General features: G+C 35.3%; 1 protein-coding gene across 6 annotated transcripts in view; it reads left to right on the top strand.

The window, feature by feature from the left end:
* MBD5 (methyl-CpG binding domain protein 5) overlaps nucleotides 1-21,422 on the top strand; it is a 445,040-nt gene that overhangs the window by 296,950 nt on the left and 126,668 nt on the right. For 5 of the 6 annotated variants that reach the window (XM_058715348.1, XM_058715350.1, XM_058715346.1 and 2 more), the window contains one exon: nucleotides 2,581-2,702. The gene's annotated coding sequence lies outside the window, so the exon portion shown is untranslated. Of the gene's footprint in view, nucleotides 1-946; nucleotides 1,807-2,580; nucleotides 2,703-21,422 lie in introns of those variants that run through there. The other variant, XM_058715349.1, reaches the window with a different exon arrangement.

Here is a 21,422-nt window from a genome sequence, read left to right as displayed (position 1 = left end):
CAGGGAGGTTCATACCTTCCTGTCATCAATGGATGAGTGTGGCTTTCCATACCCCTCTCTCTGCTTGCTTGTCTCCTCTGAGTTATTGCTTGACCCTTGACATTTCGGCACCATGTACCAGCATCCACCAAGACATAATTCCTCTTGCTTGGCCTCTGGACTTCATATACGGGATCTACTGCCATAATTCTTGCCACAGTCTCCAGTTGTAAGGACCCTGTACTCTTTGCCCTGTTTCTTCAAACCTCAGTCTCCTTTATGTCTGCCAACTCAGTGTTAGCCACTTTTGCACCCCTCTCATGGCAGAGGCTTCAATAACTTTTCAGATGCTCTGCCACAATACACTGGCATGCTTAGAATCCAAAGAAGTCTCCAAGAAAATCCTCCCAGGTACATTCCTTAGTTATTATCTTCAGTACTCTACACTTAGACATCTCAATGCTCCTTTCCTCCTGGTGGCCAGTATCTTATTTCCTTTGCTTAAGAAAACATCTGCGGGGCGCCTGGGTGGCTCAGTCGGTTAAGCGTCTGACTTCACCTCAGGTCATGATCTCGCGGTCCGTGGGTTTGAACCCCGCGTCAGGCTCTGCGCTCACAGCTCAGAGCCTGGAGCCTGCTTCAGATTCTGTCTCTCCCTCTCTCTGTGCCCTTCCCCCACTCATGCTCTGTTTCTTTCAAAAATAAATAAATGTTAAAAAAAATTTTAAAAATAAAATAAAAGTAACTCTATAGGTACCAAGATGATCAATTGACAAAACATACTATGAAGAAAGCAAGCTGTAAAAGAGTGTATAACCTGCTCTGCTTCTGTAAATACAACTGTAGATTCGCAATGCATTAAACATTTCTGGAGGAATACATGAATCTGTTAACAGAGATTGCCTCTGAGGAGGGAAAACAGTCTTGTCTTGGGGACAAGAGTGGAAGAGAAATTTTCACTGCCTCTTTGTACCTTTCAAATTCTACATCATGAAAATAGCCTATTCAAAAATAAGTAAAAGTTGATCATAAAACATTTATAATTTGGCTTTTTCAACCTGCCAGGCTTCAGATGATCTGATTCTCAGCCACAGACAGAAAGTAGCTCTTTTGGCAAAGCTATCTTTTTTTTCCCTTCTCTGCTTCCTGATGTGCCTCTCTTTCTTGTGGAACCTTACTGCATGAAGCAGCAGTGACCTGCTCTAACATTCTGAAAATTTCCCCTCCGTTAGAAAGAAGAATACTTCAGTAGGAAGATGGTCAAAGTCTCAAATATAACAGATAAGTAGTTTAGCTACATACCTTCATTTGCTAACTTGCCAGACTGAGTTCACCTGACCTCTTTGGCTAAGCCATATCTGCATTTTAGGGTTTGTTACTTGCAGGAATTTTTGTCATCTTCAGGCCTATCACACTGAATAGGTATTTAACACATCGTGATGAATTTAAATGAATTAATGAATAATTTTATCTGCAGGTACAAACCACCTAAGTTAATTTTAAATTTATTAACCAATAGAGATTTTTGAAGTCTGCAGTTTAGATTTCCCAGTTGTCCAGTAATTATAGCTGTCTTTTTTTCTCCAATCCAAGATCCAATTAAGGATCATGCATTTTATTCACTTGTCATATCCACTTAATCTCCTTTAATCTAAAAAAAATTCCCAGCCTCTTTGTGTCATGTCACTGATATTTTTTAAGTCTGGGCCAATGTTTGCAACATGTCCTTTAATTTAGATTTTTTTTCTAAAAATTTATTTTATTATTAGATTCAGATTGAATATTCTTGGCAAGAATACTTCATTGGTGATGCCATGCCTTCTCAAGGTATCATACCAAGAATACGAGGAAATTGGTTTTCCTACCAATGTTTCTACAGTAACACTATAGAAAAGCATATCATACAACTATGGCTTAATGAAAGGTCCAATATGAGTTTTTAATTCTCCTTGCTTTAATTTTATACTAATCAGATAATGTCTAAGTGGTTCAGTACTTACACAGACCAGATATTAGTACATACTATTTTATTCAATGGATATCATTTGGGGAGGGGGTGGAGAGAGAAGGGGTTCTCTTTTAAATTGATCAGTTGTTTGTGAGTTTGTTTGTATCAGTTTAGGGAGTTGATAAAATCAAGTTTCTGGTATGCAAGCTGAGGGCTAGCTTGTAATAATAACAATACTTTACAGGATTGAGATGAGAATTACTTGAGATGTTAACAGAAGTAAAATATCACTAATAGCAATGTGCTCTGTGGAGGGTCTCTATTAATACAATCAATCCCACTCAGGTATTTATTTGTAGAAACCACGTATGTAGCAACAGTATCTGGCACTGTTATGAATACTTTATGAATATTAATCTTTATAGTTGGTTATATCCTTATCCCTATTTACAGATGAGGAAACTGAGGCTTGGAGAAGATAAGTAACTTTTCCAAGGTCATAAAGAGACTAAGTGGTAATATTTCTAACTGTTTACCTGTGAGATCACACCTGGAAGCAAGCAGCCTGTATAGCTCCAAGCTATACTTAAGGATGATTTTCATTCAGCTGCTCCTTTAAATAAATTTGTGTATTTATGTTATTTGTGTTACAGAGAGAAGAGGTACTCCCTTATAGGGACTCATAAAGGCATAGAGCATCTAGAGATTTACTGCCTCCGTTACGCTGCTGGCTCTCACAGCACTTGTTATGTTTTTATCAGTTTCTCTCCAGAAGGTAGGAATTGTGTTTTTTCTGTATGAATTCTTTATATAATTATAGTTTTCTTGACTGTGAACTTAATTTTTGTTAAATATGAAAAGCATCTGACACCTAAAGAATAAAATGCCAGATGTCTCCAAACAGTTAAGACGTATAAACACATTGCTTTTAAAAAATATTTCTGTTATAAAATTAATAGATGTTCATTAAGAAAAAAAGATAAGACAAACAGAAAAGTATAATAATCTATCACCTTGTGATAACTACTCTTTATATTTTGTTGTATGTCTTTCTGAATTCATTGATATATTTGTATACAATGTATAATATATGTGTCCATATAATATTATGATTAGGATTGGTAACAATAGGATATAAATGTTCTTTGGCTAGATTGCTTCTTTACTTAGCAACTTATTGCCTTATGTGTAATGTCAGTAAATATCATCTGCATTTCCATTATTAATGGTTATATAATATTCCAGTTTAAGAACATAACATAAATTATGTAACCAATATAAAAAACGTTGAAAAAAAATTTTTTTTTAAAAATTATGTAACCACTTTCCAATTATTCAGTATATGGAAACTTTCCAGGTTTTTTCCTGTGTTAAATATGACTTCAGTGAACATTCTTGTACATACATGTTTGCATTTGTGTCTAGTGATTTTTTAGGGGAGTTTCCAAGAAAGTAAGTGTTGCAGACTCTTAGTTCCTAAGCATACTTTCTGATAAGAGGATTCCATGGCCTATTACATAAAGAACCACTGTTCACCATCTTGGAGAATACCTATGTATAGTAGTAACAAAGGTCTGAGAAATCAAACTTATTTGACTATAGAATGTTTTCTTAAGGTAACATCTGTCTACAGGATGGAGAAATTGTGGTGTATGGGGGCAGGGGACAATATGGGAAATTGCTATATTTAACACTCAGTTTTGCTGTGAGCCTAAAACTTCTCTGAAAAATAAATTTTATTTAAAAAAAAAGGGAAAGAAAAGTTTTTGAATGCCATTGTATACATTTACATTTAAAATTAAATTTAGACTTTTACATACACACACACAAAATAACATCAGAACATATCAACATCCCACTGAACACTTTGGAAAATGCTAGCTTATGGTATATTCTTTTAAGGGGAAATATATGGAAAGGCTCTACCAATTTTCATTTCCACCAACAGTGCATCAGAGTGCCACTTTCTCCGTAATTTTGCCATTGGTATTAACCAATGCCATTGGTATTCAATTTAAATAAATCTGAAATGAGAAAAGTATATGGCATTCTAATTTTCATTTATTTGATTACTAATAAAATGTATATCTTTGCATATTGTTATTTGTCTTTTATATTTCTTTCATGCCTATGTCACTTATGCCCCATTCCAAATTATTCTTGGTGGTCTTTGAGGCTTTTTCTTTATTGCTAAGAATGAAGAATCATATTAAGACTATCAACACTACAAATCACATGTGATACAATTATGTTTTCTTATTTTTTCATTTTTTAATATTTTGATATGATGCTTTGTTTTTATTTTGTGTACTTCATTTTTGCCATATAAGTTAACATTTTTGAATAAAACTTTACATATGCCTCTCCAAAAACATAACAAATTTTTGTTTAATCCTTGGATTACATAGAACACGAAATTTTACATATTATATGTAATTAATATCGGATTCACTTTTAAAGTATCAGTTCAGAAGAAAGCAATACCTTCTTAGGGGCTTCTGTAGAGTTTGATTGTGAATATGATACTTCATCATAGGAAACTGCGAAAATACCCCATGATTCCTAGGGCTAGTAGGGGTACAGAATATCATCAGATGTAGTTCTTAATCAAAGAAGAAAAGTTAGTCTCAACCAGAAAAAGAATTGTCCATGCACATTAAAAACAGAAAAGGAAAATAAGTCTGAACCTTAGCCATAGCTAAATAAAATTATGTAAGTTTTTACAGTTAAGAAAGACCTTTGGATTAATATTGTCAGATTATTTCATTTTATAAAGGAGAAAACAAAAGAAAAAAGAGTTTAACTCAAGTTTGTCCAAAGTCAAGCAAATGTGTTTTGTTTTCTCAGGAGACCTTTAAGAAGTAAAGAAAAGGTTCTAAAAAAATTTCATTATTAACAATAACTAACACTTATGAGTACTTATTAAGTACCAGACAATCTACTAAATACTTTAAGTCATTTGTCTCACTTATCTTCACAATATACTTTGAAGTAACAACTATTATTATCCCCTTTATAGAGATAAGGAATCTGACTCTAGTCTAGGCAGTCTGAGACTTAACAGCCCTCACTCTTAAGTGCTGTTTTTAAGAGAGGAGACTCTTAAGTGTTATCATCAGTAAGAAATTATATGTCACTATTAAATAAAGTAGACTTAGTGGAAGAACACACAGAGGATTGCAATGGCCAATCCTAGAAATAAGCAAGAGTGGAACATTTTGGCAGGATAGATAGCAAGAAGTATTTTTTACATCCTAAGTAAAAAAAAAAAAGTGAAAGGTTAATTAAAGAAATTTGTGGTATGGCTTGACTCTAGCTTATTCCCTGATTTTCAGAGGATATTGCATCCTTCAATTCATCTTTACATTTATAAAAATTATTTTGGCTTTTCAAATTGAAAATGGCTTATGAGAACTAAATTACAAAATTCTAAATTTACAGAACTCTTCTCCATTATCACTGCTTTTCATATCCCCTTTAAGGACTTTACATTTTTAGGTGCATGTATTACCCAATGTAGTCCTTAGGCATTTTTGCTATTAAAATATCTTTTTTATAAATTAGTAAAGAAAGCAACACTCAAAACAGATGGACTATTGCTCTAGGTTTTAATGCTTGCTATAGTTGATATCTAAAGGTGGTCATGAATTAAACAAAAAAATGAAATCACAAAAGAAGAAAAGATTTTCAAAAATGAATTTGCAAGTTTAGTTCTAAATAGCAATCACAATTTTAGCTCGAGGCTTTTCTGGGGGATTGTGAATAATGATTAGGTGAGATTATAGGCCCCAGGCAAAGCCTCGGGACTTTAGTCTTCCTAGCCAGTCATTTATCCTCAAAAAAACGGTCCTCAGGTTGTACACAGTATTGGTTGAAATACCAGAGGGAATCAAACCTGAGTCTGTCATTTTATCCCGAGGGTCGTATCAGGAGTCTGAAGCTTAGATGGTGAGATAAATGTTTACCAAAATGAAAACCCTTGGTAGGCTTTTCAGTTACTGTTGCTTTATTTTATTTTTACTGCTTTGGGGTATGTATTTTTATTTACCTGCAGAAGGAATTATGTATAAAAAATTATAACTCTAAGAAAGTAATATCACTATTGAAAATTGTTTTCAACTCTGCAGAGCATCTATTTGAAGGAAATAGGTAAGATTTTTTTAAGATAATAAATTCAACCTCTCATTTTTATTAGATTTTCTTGGAAATTTGTGTTTGAGAGAATTCTGATTTACTATACTTTGCTAAAGTATTATTCTAGCCTGATCTTATCGTGTAAAATTATGAGTTGGTGGGTGTGGATATTTTGAAAGCCCCGAAGTCTTGATTTCATGGATAATTATGTATTTTCAGTTACCAAAATTTCAGTTCTCCTCGGTCTTTACAGCTATTTGCTCTTTTCCTAAACCCTTGTGAGTTAAGTTGTTAAAATGGCATCCACAACTTTTAAAAACATATTTACTAAGAGATAGTAAAAGGGAGGAAATTAACAAAACAAAATATTTACCTAATTCACCCAGTGTATGAAATAATAATGATGATGATAATAGTAATTTTAAAAATGGTAGTGTAGGAGTAATTATCTGATAACATGAAGAATGTTATTACTGTGTGGCAGGCACTATTCTAACTCATAACTCCCATTATTATTCCTATTTTTAAAATGAAGAAACTGATGGGGCGCCTGGGTGGCGCAGTCGGTTAAGCGTCCGACTTCAGCCAGGTCACGATCTCGCGGTCCGTGAGTTCGAGCCCCGCGTCAGGCTCTGGGCTGATGGCTCTGGGCTGATGGCTCTGGGCTGATGGCTCGGAGCCTGGAGCCTGTTTCCGATTCTGTGTCTCCCTCTCTCCCTGCCCCTCCCCCGTTCATGCTCTGTCTCTCTCTGTCCCAAAAAATAAATAAAAAACGTTGAAAAAAAAATTTAAAAAAAAAAAAAAATAAAATGAAGAAACTGAGTCAATCAGAGACTAATCAGTAGTAAATCTAGGATCAGAAAAGTGAACAAGGACTTGAGAGAACCACAGTAGAAAATTCTGAGTCCTTCAGAGTCTCACATCAGTGAATACAAGGCTTGGTACTGGGAATATATAGCAGTAAATGAGGTAGACACAGTTCCTGATTTCATTAAATGTAAATTTACACAATTATTTAGTTTGTTTCCATATTACAAAATGATGGGAGAATATACATAGGGACCGCATATTGCCTGGAGAATCAGGCAGAGTCCCTGAAGAAGGAGTGTTTCAGCTGGGAGCTAAGGGATGAGAAGATTCACGGCGGCAAGTAGAATTGGGGAATTGGAGACCAAGGGGGCCACACAATGATTTTGGTGGGCCCTAGACACTTTTGCTTTTGTGGGTCCCTTCCTCCATAAACAATATTAAAATTGAGATTTGCATTTATACTGGTATAGAGAGAAGTATGTTAATATTGTATATTAAAATATTTTCTTTGACCTAAAAGGGTTTTTTCCCCTTATTTTAAAAGAAAGCTTTTTTGTGGACCCCTAAGAGTATTATTGTGAGCCCTAGGCTCTTGTACCTACTAGACCGGATGGGTAAGTCAGTCCAGGAGTGGGAATATTGGGCCAGAAACATTTCAGATGGAGGGAATAGCATAGACAGAGGCTTCAGAAGCTTAGAGGGCCTTGCCTGCTCAGGAAACTGAAGGGAGGTGTGGCTAGAGCAGAGTGTGGAGGAGGGAGAAAGAGGTGAGGCTGGTGAGACAGGAAGGGCCCCCGGAGGCCTTGTTTCGGATTTTGATATTAATCCTACGAGTAATGGGAGACCTCCAAAGGGTGTGTGTGTGTGTGTGTGTGTGTGTGTGTGTGTGGCAGGGGGGTGGGGGGGTGGGTGGTTTAAATCAAATTTGTGCACATGGTTAAAATCAACAGTTCTGTGATCCAACTTCTCCCACTTTTATGCCTCACCTCTCTTTCCACTTTGCCTTCTGATATCTTCATGTATTCAGGTCAACGTCATTTACTTTCACCTCAGATTTTTTATTTGTCACTTTTAGGTATCATCTATTATCATACACATAAATATAAAAGAGGCATTATACATTCACTCACTCACTCTACCCTACCTCTACCTTTTCTCTTTTGTTCCTCAGTTAGTTTTATCTTTCTTTGATTTCTCTGTTGTAACTGTGGATAATAAACCAGTACCTTTAACCATAGATGCTGCTTTGGGATTGTCCCCTGTTGTCGGACAAGGACATTAGTGCACCCACCTTCTCTGTGATTCCGTCCTCAGTTCTTTCACTTTTGTATCTCTAAAATTGATGCCATTTATATCTATTTTATAACCAAAATCAAGTATTTACATTATTGTGTGGAAAGGCTCTTTGCATTTGCTGTGTCCTCCACCTGAACATCCATTACCAGATGACTGCACTGTCTGATCCTTCTCTTCCTTAAATACTCAAACCAACTGGCAGCCAGTCAGTAGGGCCATTCCTGGACATCTTATTGGAAATAGCATCTCCCCTACCTGGAATTCTTTTTTTTTTTTTTTAAGTTTATTTATTTTGAGAGAGAGAGAGAGGAGGGGAGGGACAGAGAGAGGAGGGACAGAGAATCCAGAGCAGGCTCTGTGCTGACAGCAGACAGACCGATGTGGGTCTTGAACTCACAAACCATGAGATCATGATCTGAGCCAAATGCAAATGCTTAACCAGCTGAAATACCCAGGTGCCCCTCTATGTGAGATTCTTACTGTACTTTTCCCGTTAGTTTTTCTCCATAGCACTTATTGTTAAACAAATTATATATCTTACCTCATTGAACTTTTCATTCTCCCCATTCTTGACTATAGCTTCAAGAAGGCAAGGAATACCATCTACTTCTGCTAATTTGTTTGATATTTATGTTTGATATTTTTGTTTGTTGTTTGCTCCCTCACTATATTCCCGATAGCTAAAACAGTGCCTGATAACAGAATCATTTTAGTTAGTGACTGATTATAGTCCCAAATAGTCTTCTTTGGTTATATGTCCTGACTTAGGCAATTTTTCACTTTTCTTAAAATTTTTCATTTGCTTTTGTTTTTCGTACATTATTTTTCTTTATCATATCCCCGATTCTTTCTGACTCTCCATTATATATAACATGCTGTGATCTCGCTCTCTGGTTTTATTCTTTTCCCTTGGAAATGCTCTTCTGGAGCCTTATTACATCCTCTGGCTACACAGCTGTCATCCTTGGGCTTCTCCTTCCTGTTCTTCCCATTGGCATGATGACAGACAACCCACATTTTTCTCTATTTCATTGTACATCTTCCTTTAACGAAGCATATCCCTCAGCAACTTTCAATGAAAAAATATTTGAATGATAAATTTTTTGAACTTTCACATATTTGAAATGCTGTTTATTTTATTCTCATTAGAGGTGTATCCAGGTCCTAACATCAGAAGGTACAGGCCTGGGGGCCGGCCTCACTGGGGGAAAGGGGAGAGGTGGGTGTGTGTGCATCAGTATCGGAAAGGAAGAAAACACATTAAAAGGTGCCACGTTTTGGGTGCTTGGGTGGCCCAGTCAGTTAAGTGTCCGACTTCTGCTCAGGTCATGGTCTCATGGTTCGTGAATTCGAGCCCCGCATCAGGCTCTGTGCTGTCAGTGCAGAGCCCGGTTCGGATCCTCTTGTCTCCCTGTCACTCTGCCACTCCCCCTGCTTGTCTATTAAAAATAAATAAACATTTTTTTTAAGTGCCACAGTTTTGACTGCCTGGTCCACATGAGATACTATATAAAAACTGACATTTTGTGCCTCTTCTGCTAACTTCCTTTTATAAAAGTCTCAACAATCATTGTGTTAAACTTGTAGAAAAGGCACCACCTTTAAAGAATATGCTGAAGAGAAGCACTTGTTGCCTAACTGCTTCCATCTGAATTCTAGTTTCTCTGGAATGCTAGAGCACTAATCATTTTCTCCCTGAGCTTGGAAAGTTTTCTAAAATTCATTAACACCAGCCTAAGCCTGCAGCTCGTTTTCCCTCTGGCAACTTTCAGGCCCCATCTTGGTTTTCCTTGGTGCTTTTCAATTCCTGATGATGTGTCTTGGCTTTTTTCTGTCCATATTTTACTGTTGAATTCAGTGAGCATTTTCATCTAAGGAGTTTCATTCCTAGAAAGTTATCTTGCATTATTTCTTTAGTAATTTCCTCCCTTCCTTCTTTATTGTTTTTCTTCTTTCTGTAATATCTGTCATTCTATGAAGGACTGCGTAGCTGAACATCTAATGATCATCTTTCTTATGATACTTTCTGTTTCTTTTCAAATCTATTTCCATTTGCAGTGCTCTTCATTCTAAAACAAAACCTCCCAAAAAGAGATTTGTAGGAAGGTTGAAATATAAAATTTTGTTTTATTTTTTGAGTCTTTCATATTCTCTGGAGTTTTTGTTTATTTTTATTTATTTTAAGTTGAAAAGGGTAGATTCTGGAGCCAGACTGAGTTTGAATCCCAGTCTCCCACGCTTAAGTCTGTGATCTTAAGCAACTTTAAATTCTGTGTCTCTGCCTTAACCTGAAATGGAGATAATGATAGTACACCTATCTCAGAGTTCTGAGCTGAGCTGATAAACATAAAACCCCGAGTAAATGAGCTGATAAACATAAAACCCTGGGAATAAAATCTGGAATTGAGTAAGCCTTGTATGTATTTGCTATTATAATTATTATTATAATTATCGTCATTATTACTATTTTGTGGATCTGATGTCTGCTCGCTGTCCCTGAGGATATTACCTGGAAGTCCTTTTAAACTTCCCTTTTTTTTGGAGCGTCTGGGTGGCTCAGTCAGTTAAGCATCCAACTTCAGCTCAAGTCATGATCTCACGGTTTGTGGGTTTGATTCACATTGGGCTCTTTGCTGTCAGTGGAGAGCCCACTTTTGGATCCTCTGTCTCCTTTTCTCTCTGCCCCTCCCCTCCTTGTGCTCTCTCTCTCAAAAATAAATAAACATTTATCACTCTATGTCTGCTAGGCTGTGGTTTCCTGTGCCCCTTGGCTGCAGTTTTTCTCTGTTTTCTAGCTCACATTAATTTTTCAAAATCTCTCGTCTGTTGATGGCCCAACCATTGTGGTGTTATTTATTTTTTATTCCTGTACTATCATTTTAGTAGGTCTCAAAAGAAGTAAAACCATGTATGATCTTACCATCTTTAGAATGCCTTGAAAATTTCTAGTCAAAAAAACGACCAGATAAAATGTAATTTTAAAAAGATCATTTTGGGGCGTCTGGGTGGCTCAGTTGGTTAAGTGTCCGACTTACGCTCAGGTCATGATCTCACAGTTCGTGGGTTCAAGCCCCGCCCACAGGCGCTGGGCTAACAACTCAGAGCCTGAAGCCTGCTTCATATTCTGTGTCTCCTTCTCTCTCTGCCCTTCCCCCACTTGCTCTCTGTCCCTCTCTTTCTCAAAAATAAATAAACATTAAAAAAATTATTTTTAAAGATCACTCTCTAAAATTTAACTTATAGCAACATCAACTAATAGACTAGGTTCTCCTATAATTAACTGTGATTCTTATACTACTTACATAAAAGTGGTATAAGCCCAAGATATAGTAATAAAACTATTTATTAAAATACTGATGTAAATAGTATATTCTTAAATAAATAAATGGGTTAATATTTAACAAAATACAATCATCTAGAAACAAGTTACTTTCTCCTACTGAAAGCAAAATATATGTATTATTATATATTTATATTATATTATAAAATATATATGCTATATATAAATATATACATATTTATATATTATTATATCATAAAATATATATGTTTTGTATATATTTAGCATAAAATTCCCCTGGCCAAAACAAAAGTGACTTTCTTCAGAAGTAATTGAATCTCTAACTACTCTAGTAGTGTTTCCATCTATCACTCAATACCTTATCATTGAATATAAATGTGATTTTGCATGGAATAGCACTAAATTAGTCTTAAACCAACCATTAACTTCTAGAAGCTTATAATCTTTTATTTGCAGTAAGTTGACAGATATGAGGATGAAAATAACTATCTTATAGGTTGGAAGTGATAACTAAAATGAGATAAAATATATAATGTTCATTCTTTCCCTTTTTTCTTTGTCCTATGGGACCTTTTTGTTTTTATTATTATTTTTTTTTGGTAATGTTTATTTATTTTTGAGAGGGAGACAGACAGAGTGCAAGCAGAGGAGGGGCAGAGAGAGAAGGAGATACAGAATCTGAAACACGTTCCAGGCTCTGAGCAGTCAGCACAGAGCCCCACGCAGGGCTCGAACCCACAAACTGCGAGATCATGACCTGAGTCAGAGTTGGACACTTAACCGACTGAGCCACCCATGCGCCCCGGGACCATTTTTATTTTTATTTTTTTTATTAAGTTTTTATTTTAATTTCAGTTTAATTGACATGCAGTGTTATATCAGTTTCAGGTATACAACACTTCCATACATCACCCAGTGCTCATCGCACCAAATGCACTCCTTTAATCCCCATCACCTATTCCACTCATCCTCCCCCCCAACCTCCCCTTTGATAACCATCAGTTTGTTCTCTGTAGTCAAGAGTCTGTTTCTTGGTTTCTCTCACTTTTTCTTTTGCTTGTTTGTTTTGTTTCTTAAATTCCACATGTGAGGGAAATCATATGGCATTTGTCTTTCTCTGACTACTTAATTGTACTTAGCACAATACTCTCTAGCTCCATCCAGGTTGTTGCAAATGCTAAGATTTCATTCTTTTTTATGGCCAAATAATATCCCATTGTGTGTGTGTGTGTGTGTACACCATGTCTTCTTTATCCATTCATCTATCAGTGGACACTTGGGCTGCTTCCATAATTTGGCTATTATAAATAATGCTGCTATAAACATAGGGGTGCATGTATCCCTTTGAATTAGTGCATTTGTATTTGGGGGATAGATGTCCAGTAGTGTGATTACTGGATCATAGGGTAGTTCTATTTTTAACTTTTTGAGAAACCTCCATACTGTTTTCCACAATGGCTTCCCACTGTTTGCATTCCCACCAACCGTGCAAGTGGGTTCCTTTTTCTCCACATCCTTGCCAACACATTTTGTTTGCATTTTTTGATTTCAGCCATTCTGACAGGTATGTGGTGGTATCTCCTTGTGGTTTTGATTTTCATTTCCCTGATGCTGAATGATGTTGAGCATCTTTTCATGTGTCTGTGGGCCATCTGTAGTCTTCTTTGGAGAAATATCTGTTCATATGTTCAGCCCATTTTTAAAATGGATCGTTTGTGTTTTTGGGTGTTGGGTTGTATTAGCTCTTTATATATTTTGGATGCTAACCCTTTATCATATATGTCATTTCCAAATATCTTCCCCCATTCAGTAGGTTGCCCTTTAGTTTTGTTAATTGTTTCCTTCACTGTACAGAAGCGTTTTATTTTGACATAGTCCCAATAGTTTATTTTTGCTTGTATTTCCCTTGCCTCAGGAGGCATATCTAGAAAAATGTTGCTACGGTCAATGTCAGAGAGATTACTGCCTGTCCTCTCTTCTAGGATTTTTATGGTTTCAGGTATCACACTGAGGTATTTAATCCATGTTGAGTTTATTTTTGTGTCTGGTGTAAGAAAGTGTTCCAGTTTCATTCTTGTGCATGCAGTTGTCCAGTTTTCCCAGCACCATTTATTGAAGAAACTGTCTTTTCTCATTGGATATCTTTTCCTGCTTTGTTGAAGATGAATTGGCCATATAATTGTGGGTTTATTTCTGGATGTTCTATTCTGTTCTCTTGATCTGTGTGTCTACTTTTGTACTAGTGCCATACTGTTCTGATTACTATAGTTTTGTAATATAACTTGAAGTCTGGAATTGTGATGTCTCCAGCTTGGCTTTGCTTTTTCAAGGTGCTTTGGCTGTTCAGGATTTTTTGTGGTTCCATATAGACTTTAGGATTGTTTGTTCTAGGTCTGTGAAAAATGCTATATTTGGTATTTTGATAGGAATTGCATTGAATCTGTAGATTGCTTTGGGTAGTATAGACATTTTAACAACATTTGTTCTTTAAATATTTGAGCATGGAATGTCTTTCCATTTCATCGTGTCTTCAATTTCTTTCATCAATATTTTAATGTTTTCAGAGTACAGGTCTATCACCTCCTTAGTTAAGTTTATTCCTAGAAACTTTATTATTTTTGGTACAACTGTAAATGGGATTGTTTTCTTAATCTCTCTTCCTGCTGCTTCATTATTAATATATGGAAATGCAACAGATCTCTGTACATTGATTTTGTATCCTGAGGCTTTAGTGAATTCATTTATCAGTTCTAGTAGTTTTTGGTGGAGTTTCTATATATAATACCATGTCATCTGCAAATAGTGAAAGTTTGACTTGTTCCTTACCAATTTGGATTCCTTTTATTTCTTTTTGTTGTCTGATTGCTGAAGCTACGACTTCCACTATTATGTTGAAAAGAAGTGGTGAGAGTGGGCATCCTTGTCTTATTCTTGACCTTAGGAGAAAAGCTCTCAGTTTTTTCCTGCTGAGTATATTCACTGTGGGGTTTTCATATTAGGACTATCGACCCATTTTTAAACCACCTCTGAAATATCTCTGTAACTATAGTAAATTCTTTAATCCAAATCCTCTAGCCAGTATCTGTATGAAAATTTTGAGGCCTTAAAGAGAACTCCAGCTAACTAATGGTATGTTACATGTAAACAGTGTTTTTTCTGCTTCCTGGCAGTCTTAAGCAGCTCCTTGATGTGCTTCATTAAAAGATACTTGCAAGGCTTAGTATTGTTAAATAATATACATTGATTATAACCAAGTCTTTGTAATATAAATAATATCTTTATTAAAACTCTAGCTCTGTAAATCCTACTCATTTAAATGTAGTTTTTCAGCATTTCCCATCTTAATTGTTGCGCTGATGCATATGTGATTTCCCTCTAGTGTTATCAAATAGATTAAGAAAAATGCACTCAGTCAAGTTGCTTTCATTTCTGTTTCTCATGAAAAGAACTCTATATGTATAAAAATTGTAAGTGGTAGCTGAGTTAGAGTCTCCCATCTTCACTTTCTGTGTTTCACATAATAACTTGAGAAAGGGACAAAGAGAAATTTTAAATTCATAATTAATAAATTCAGTAGATTTCAAGGAAAATAATAAAAACTACAGTAAAGACAATTCTAGGCTCCAAATATCTGCAACTATATGTTTATGGAGAAGAGAAATTACAAAACCACTGTGCATTTTTCATAATTAAAGTATATTGTCAACCTTCTATATCTCTTTCATATAAATAAAAAGATTGCGCTTTCAGATATCATTATTACCATAACTATTTGCCTTTATTGTAAATGGAAGTTAGAATTTCTGATTACTGCTAATTATGGCAGGACTTTTCCTAAATTGCATGTGCTTCTTAGTTAACAATACATTTATTTTCAGTATTCTTCTCTGTTTCTGACTATTCAGATGGACACACACACACACACATCTGAGGGAGCAGTAAAAACAGAAGATATTTATTTAAGAATATAATACTCTTCAAAGGTTTATTTAGTTTACATAATAGATCAGATATTCATTTTAAGGCACTATTCTCTATATTATATAGGAATTATTACTTTAAAAACCATGATATGTTTTTTGTCATAATCTGAATGTTATGAATTCTTGGTAGCTCTACAGAAATCTTCCTGCTTGGTTTTTTTTTTTTTTTTTCCTATTCACAGTATTCAAAGTGGTCCATGTGACCTAGATATTGAAAATCGAGGTAGAGTGTGCTGCATTGCTGATATTTACTTTGAAACCTTGGAAACATTCTGATTCCACATGCTAGAATTACAGGATGCCCACTGTTTCATATTGCTGATATTTTAAAAGGTATCTGAAAGTCTGCACAGTCATTTTTTAAGCTGGCATTAAAATACTGTTTAAAAAGATTCAAATATTAAACATAATGCTTTCCTTTCCAGTTACAAATGCACACGTAATCATTGTTCATTTAAAATTTTGTGAATCATCATGGATTTTGGCCCCCACCATTATTTACCTTGTATTTAGAAGTATACTAATCTGCTAATTTTGAAATCTAACCCCAATAAGGTGCAATTAGTTTTTATTTCCTAATTTCGAGTGAACTCTGCTAATTTATTAAAAAATAAAATAATATCTAGAATCAGCATTATGAAATTATATTCATCAGGAGAAGTTAATTTTATCATATGTCAATTTGGTATAGAGCATCTCTAACAAAAAGTCAGCTTTTACATTCAGGAAGCCATATTCTCTCAATGTAGAAGAAGCTAGTTCACCCTTTAAGACTTCTGTGTAAAAATAAAACTCTGAAAGGAAAGCATTGAATGAATTAAAGCATGTACACAGGTGACTGACTTTCAAGTAAAGCATCATATGTATAATGAAAGAGTTTCACTTGGTTCCTCTTTCCTCAATGAAAAAATATCATAAAGTAGAAGAACTAACAGATTACATCACAATTCTCAGCTAATAAAATTAAAACAAAGATGTGCTAAGGATTAGCTGTGTAGTTTTTGTTTGTCCTCTTGATGATAAAAAGATTAGCTTGCCAAACTTTTTCATGAGGTTTTTTTTTTTGTGTGTTTGTTTGTTTGTTTGTTTGTTTTACATAGCCAGGGAGAACTACCAAGTATGAAGGCAGATACCCAGAGTCTGTGCTGGGGAGTGTAAGGCCATAATCTGGAAACCCAATGCTGAGAATCGAATCTGAAGTGCAGGGGGGGCACCTGGGCGACTCAGTCATAGAGTCCAACTTCGGCTCAGGTCATGATCTAGTGGTCTGTAGGTTCCAGCCCTATGTCAGGCTCTGAGCTGACAGGTCAGAGCCTGGAGCCTGCTTCAGATTCTGTGTCTCCTTCTCTCTGCCCCTCCCCCATTCACGCTTTGACTCTCTCTCTCTCAAAAATAAACATTAAATTTTTTTTTTAATTTAAAAATCTGACGTGCAGGAAGAGAGAGGAATAAGTAAGAATTGCAACTAAACGAGGCAGATGCTGAGCAGAATGAGATGCAATAAACAATAAACAGATATTAGAGAGTGGCCCAGAAGCAGGACTTTGAACAGAAAGCATATTAATACCTTTTTGGGGAGTGGGCATAAAAGACTTATCAGGACTAAAAACTTACTATAAATGAACAAACAGTAAACCTAGCTCTGATTTGTCTCCAGCTCATTCCTTTTTAAATCAAATCACTATTTCCCAAACTGGTATTTTATACAACAATCTTCTAAAAGCTTTATCATCAAAGTGGGGAGAAAATATCAGTTGTCAAGTAAATTTGGGGAATTAAAGTCACACACACAGACACACACACACACACATTCTTCATATTTTTCTCTCTTAAAAATTCACAATGCCCTTTATCATATAATGGCTTCTGAGTAGTCCTGGAGGGGAAAAGTTCTATAAACCCAACATTTCCCAAACTTGTTTGACCTTGACACTATTTTACATCGTATCAAATCCCATCTTTGGAGCTGTGCTCTTCAGGACACCAGTTTAAGAAACTATCCTGTTTATTTAGTGTTTAATCAGCTATTGCAAAGCCATTTTTAAAAGGTAAAGTATAGGCAGAATGAATGGCTGAATTTACCTAGTATTTACTAATATAGCTATTGCAACCTTGCATGTGATCCAGTCTTTGATACAAAAAGAGCTCACATTATTTATATAGACAGACAAATAAGCAATTGCCATAGCTACTTACTTTGAAAGATCACATAATGTGTTAAGTCGTAGAAGCTAGACTCCACAACACTGATCTCATATTTTGGACAGCAATCCCTAGACATTAATATGAGCTTCAAAGCATGTTTTTCAAAATTACATTCTCTTACTAGTTCTTGGTAAAGAGGACTCCAACTGAAAAGATCTGGAAGTGGTCTTATGTTAATACAGAAAGCAGTGTGTTATAACAAGACACAGAACTGTTAGTAGCAGGAGATTGGTATTTTCTGTTCTGGATCTGCCATCAGCTATGTATGAGACATTGTAAAAGATAGTTCTTTTCTGAAAAAGGAGAAGATTACTGTATCCCAGCTAGGTATTCAGGATGACCTTCTAAAAAGTTTCAAATTTCAGTGCTGAAATTTGGGAAATTCTATATTAAACAAAGTTAAGTGAAACAAGTTACCATACCCAATATTAATGTGCATTGTGAATTTCCAAAAGATGGATATAGTATTAAAGATTTTTGTATTACTCTATATCTGTACCATGTATATTAAGTGATTCTCAGTTCATAGTTTGGGAAATACAGGACTGAATATATTTTAGACTTCCTTGTAATTCTGATGATATATTCAATGATCTTAAATTATTTATGTACATTTTTAACCCTTAAAAGAAAAAGAGGATGTACATTTATAACCAACCGTGTGCTTGTGAAGGACCAGTGTTACCTGAAAAATGTCTTAGTTTGCAGGATTATCTTATAACAACTCCACATTTAATTAGATTTTTTTAAATTCAAGTTAGTTAACATACAGTGTAGTCTTGGCTTCAGGAGTAGAACCCAGTGATTCATTTCTTACATGACACCCAGTGCTTATCCCAAAAAATGTACTCCTTGGGGCGTCCAGGTGGCTCAGTTGGTTGAGCAGCTGACTTCAGCCCAGGTCATAATCTCACGGTTTGTGAGTTTGAGTTTGACCCCATGTTGGGCTCTGTGCTGACAGCTCAGAGCCTGGAGCCTGCTTTGGATTCTGTATCTCCCTCTGTCTCTGCCCCTCCTCGACTCGTGCTCTGTCTCTGTCTCAGAAATAAATAAACATTAAAAAAATTTTTTTAAAAAGTGCACTCCTTAATTCCCATCACCCATTTAACCCATCCCCCCATCCACCTCACCTCCAGCAACCCTTAGTTTGTTCTCTATATTTAAGAGTCTCTTATAGATTGCCTCCCTCTCTGTTTTTATCTTATTTTTCCTTCCCTTCCCCTATGTTCATCTGTTGTGTTTCTCAAATTTCTTATGAGTGAGGTCATATGATATATTTCTCTAACTGATGTATTTCACATAGTATAATACCCTCCAGTTCCATACACATTGTTGCAAATGGCAAGATTTCATTAATTTTTATTGCGAAGTAGTATTCCAGTGTGTGTGTGTGTGTGTGTGTGTGTGTGTGTGTGTGCTTTATCCATTCATCAGTTGATGGACGTTTAGGCTCTTTCTGTAATTTGGCTACTGCTATAAACATTGGGGTGTATGTGCCCCTTCAAGTTAGCATTTTTATATTCTTCGGATAAATACTTAGTGGTGCAATTGCTAGGTCATAGGAATAGTTCTATTTTTAATTTTTTGAGGAACCTCCATACTGTTTTCCAGAGTGGCTGCACCAGTTTGCATTCCCTCCAGCAGTGCAAAAGTGTTTCCCTTTCTCTGCATCCTGGCCAACATCTGTTGTTGCCTAAGTTGTTAATTTTATCAATTCTGACCTGTGTGAGGTGGTATCTCCTTGTGGTTTTGATTTGTATTTCCCCAGTGATGAGTGACATTGAGCATCTTTTCATGTGTCTGCTAGCATCTGGCTATCTTCTTTGGAAAAGTGTCTATTCATATTCTTAGACCACTTCTCCACTGGATTATTTGTTTTTGAGGTGCTGAATTTGGTAAGTTTTTTATAGATTTTGGACACTAACCCTTTATCTGATATGTCATTTGCAAATATTGTCTATCATTCCATCTGTTGCCTTTTAGTTTTGTTGATTGTTTCCTTTGCTGTGTAGAAACTCCTTATCTAGATGAGGTTAATTAGATCTTTTTAATTAATTAAAAATAATATGTGTATAAAGGGCACCAGCGTAGCTCAGTCGGTTAAGCACCCAACTCTTGTTTTCTGCTCAGGTCATGATCTCACAGTTCATGAGTTGGAGCCCCATGATGGGCTCTACTCTGATGGCGTGAAGCCTGCTTGGGATTGTCTCTCTCTCCCTCTCTCTCTGCCCTTCCCCTGCTCATGCTCTCTCTCTCTCTCTCAAAATAAATAAATAAAAATTTAAAAAGTAATATGTGTATGATTTTAGAGTATTTACAGTAGAGTGTTAAAGATTTTTAAAGTTGTTATATAGTGTTAGTCTTTATGGTTTCTAGATAAAATACTCTAAAATCATGCACATATTATTTTGTACTTTAAAAAATTACATACATTACAACTCTAAGAAAATAACAGTAAAAGAAGAAATAGCTTTTCCAAAATAGAACACAGTTGTTATCACTTAATTTAGTAATCATCAGTATCATATCCTTAGCATGTTCTTCTCCTAGAATTTTTTGAATTTGACATTATAGTAACTTTCTGCTTTGAAAAAAAAATAGTGGAAGAACACTTTATTTATTTAGAGAGAGAGTGAAAGGTGGAAGTCTTTTAAGGAAAATTTACTTCCAAAAATATTTGGAATAGAGTCAGCTTGAAAAAACACTCACTGGCCAAATCTGGAACAAGTTGAACATCAAAATAAATAACGATAGTAATGAATTATATAACACCTTGAATAAAATAAGGATCCATCAGCCCATACTAATATAAGTGAATAAATAAATAAATGAGAGAGAAGAGAAAGCTCATCTTTATGCCAACTAAGACAAGGGATAATGGTGTTAGAAAATCACCAGTAGACACCAAAATTAATGGTTAAATTTTATATAAAATAGTTTCAAAATATTTTCCCACAAATTCCTTCTTAATTATAAAGAAAACTTAGTAATTTGACAGTGGAAAAACTGGTGGACATCACATTAACAAACTGATCAAAGTTAACACCACCAGTATTGGATTAAAGTGACATTTCATATGCTTCCTGATATGATGTGCTTGAAAAGGAAAAGGCATTGCATCTGTAATATTCCCATCAAGATGCATATCCTAAGGGTAATCAAGAGGAAATATCAGGCGAACTAAAAATGAGGAACACTAAACAAAATAACAGGCCTGCATTCTTCAAAAATGTCAAGATCAAGAAAGACAAGGAAAGACAGAGAAAAGTTCCATTTTTAGGTAAACTAACAACTAAACATAATGTGTGATAATGGATTAGATCATGGTCCACGGGTTTAAAAAAACAAGTATAAAATGCTAAAAGGGCATTATGGGACAGTTGTCAAAAATTGAATATGAACTGTGGATTAGATATATTAAATTTCTTGATCTCAAAAATTGCATTGTGGCTGTGTAAGAGAATAGGTATGTCTTGAGGAAACTTACTGAAGTTCTTAAAGGTAAATTGGCACATTTACCAGTTTTCTCTCAAAAGAAGAAATTAGATAGATATTTAGATGACAAGCAAAGGGGGCAAAATGTAAACAACTGAGGAATCTGGATGAAGTTTCTCGAGAGTTCCTCATCCTCTTCTTGCAACATCTAAGTTTGATTTGTACTGAAATAAAAAGATGTAGTCCTTTTTTAAAATTTGAGTATACCTATGGAGAGTTAAAACCTACTTCAGTATAATGGTTCAAATTGTTACAAGTATGTAAGAAAAAA

The sequence above is a fragment of the Neofelis nebulosa genome, chromosome 2 (genome assembly GCF_028018385.1).
Source record: "Neofelis nebulosa isolate mNeoNeb1 chromosome 2, mNeoNeb1.pri, whole genome shotgun sequence".
Lineage (NCBI taxonomy): Eukaryota > Metazoa > Chordata > Mammalia > Carnivora > Felidae > Neofelis > Neofelis nebulosa.
This window is presented reverse-complemented; position numbering and strand designations above follow the sequence as displayed.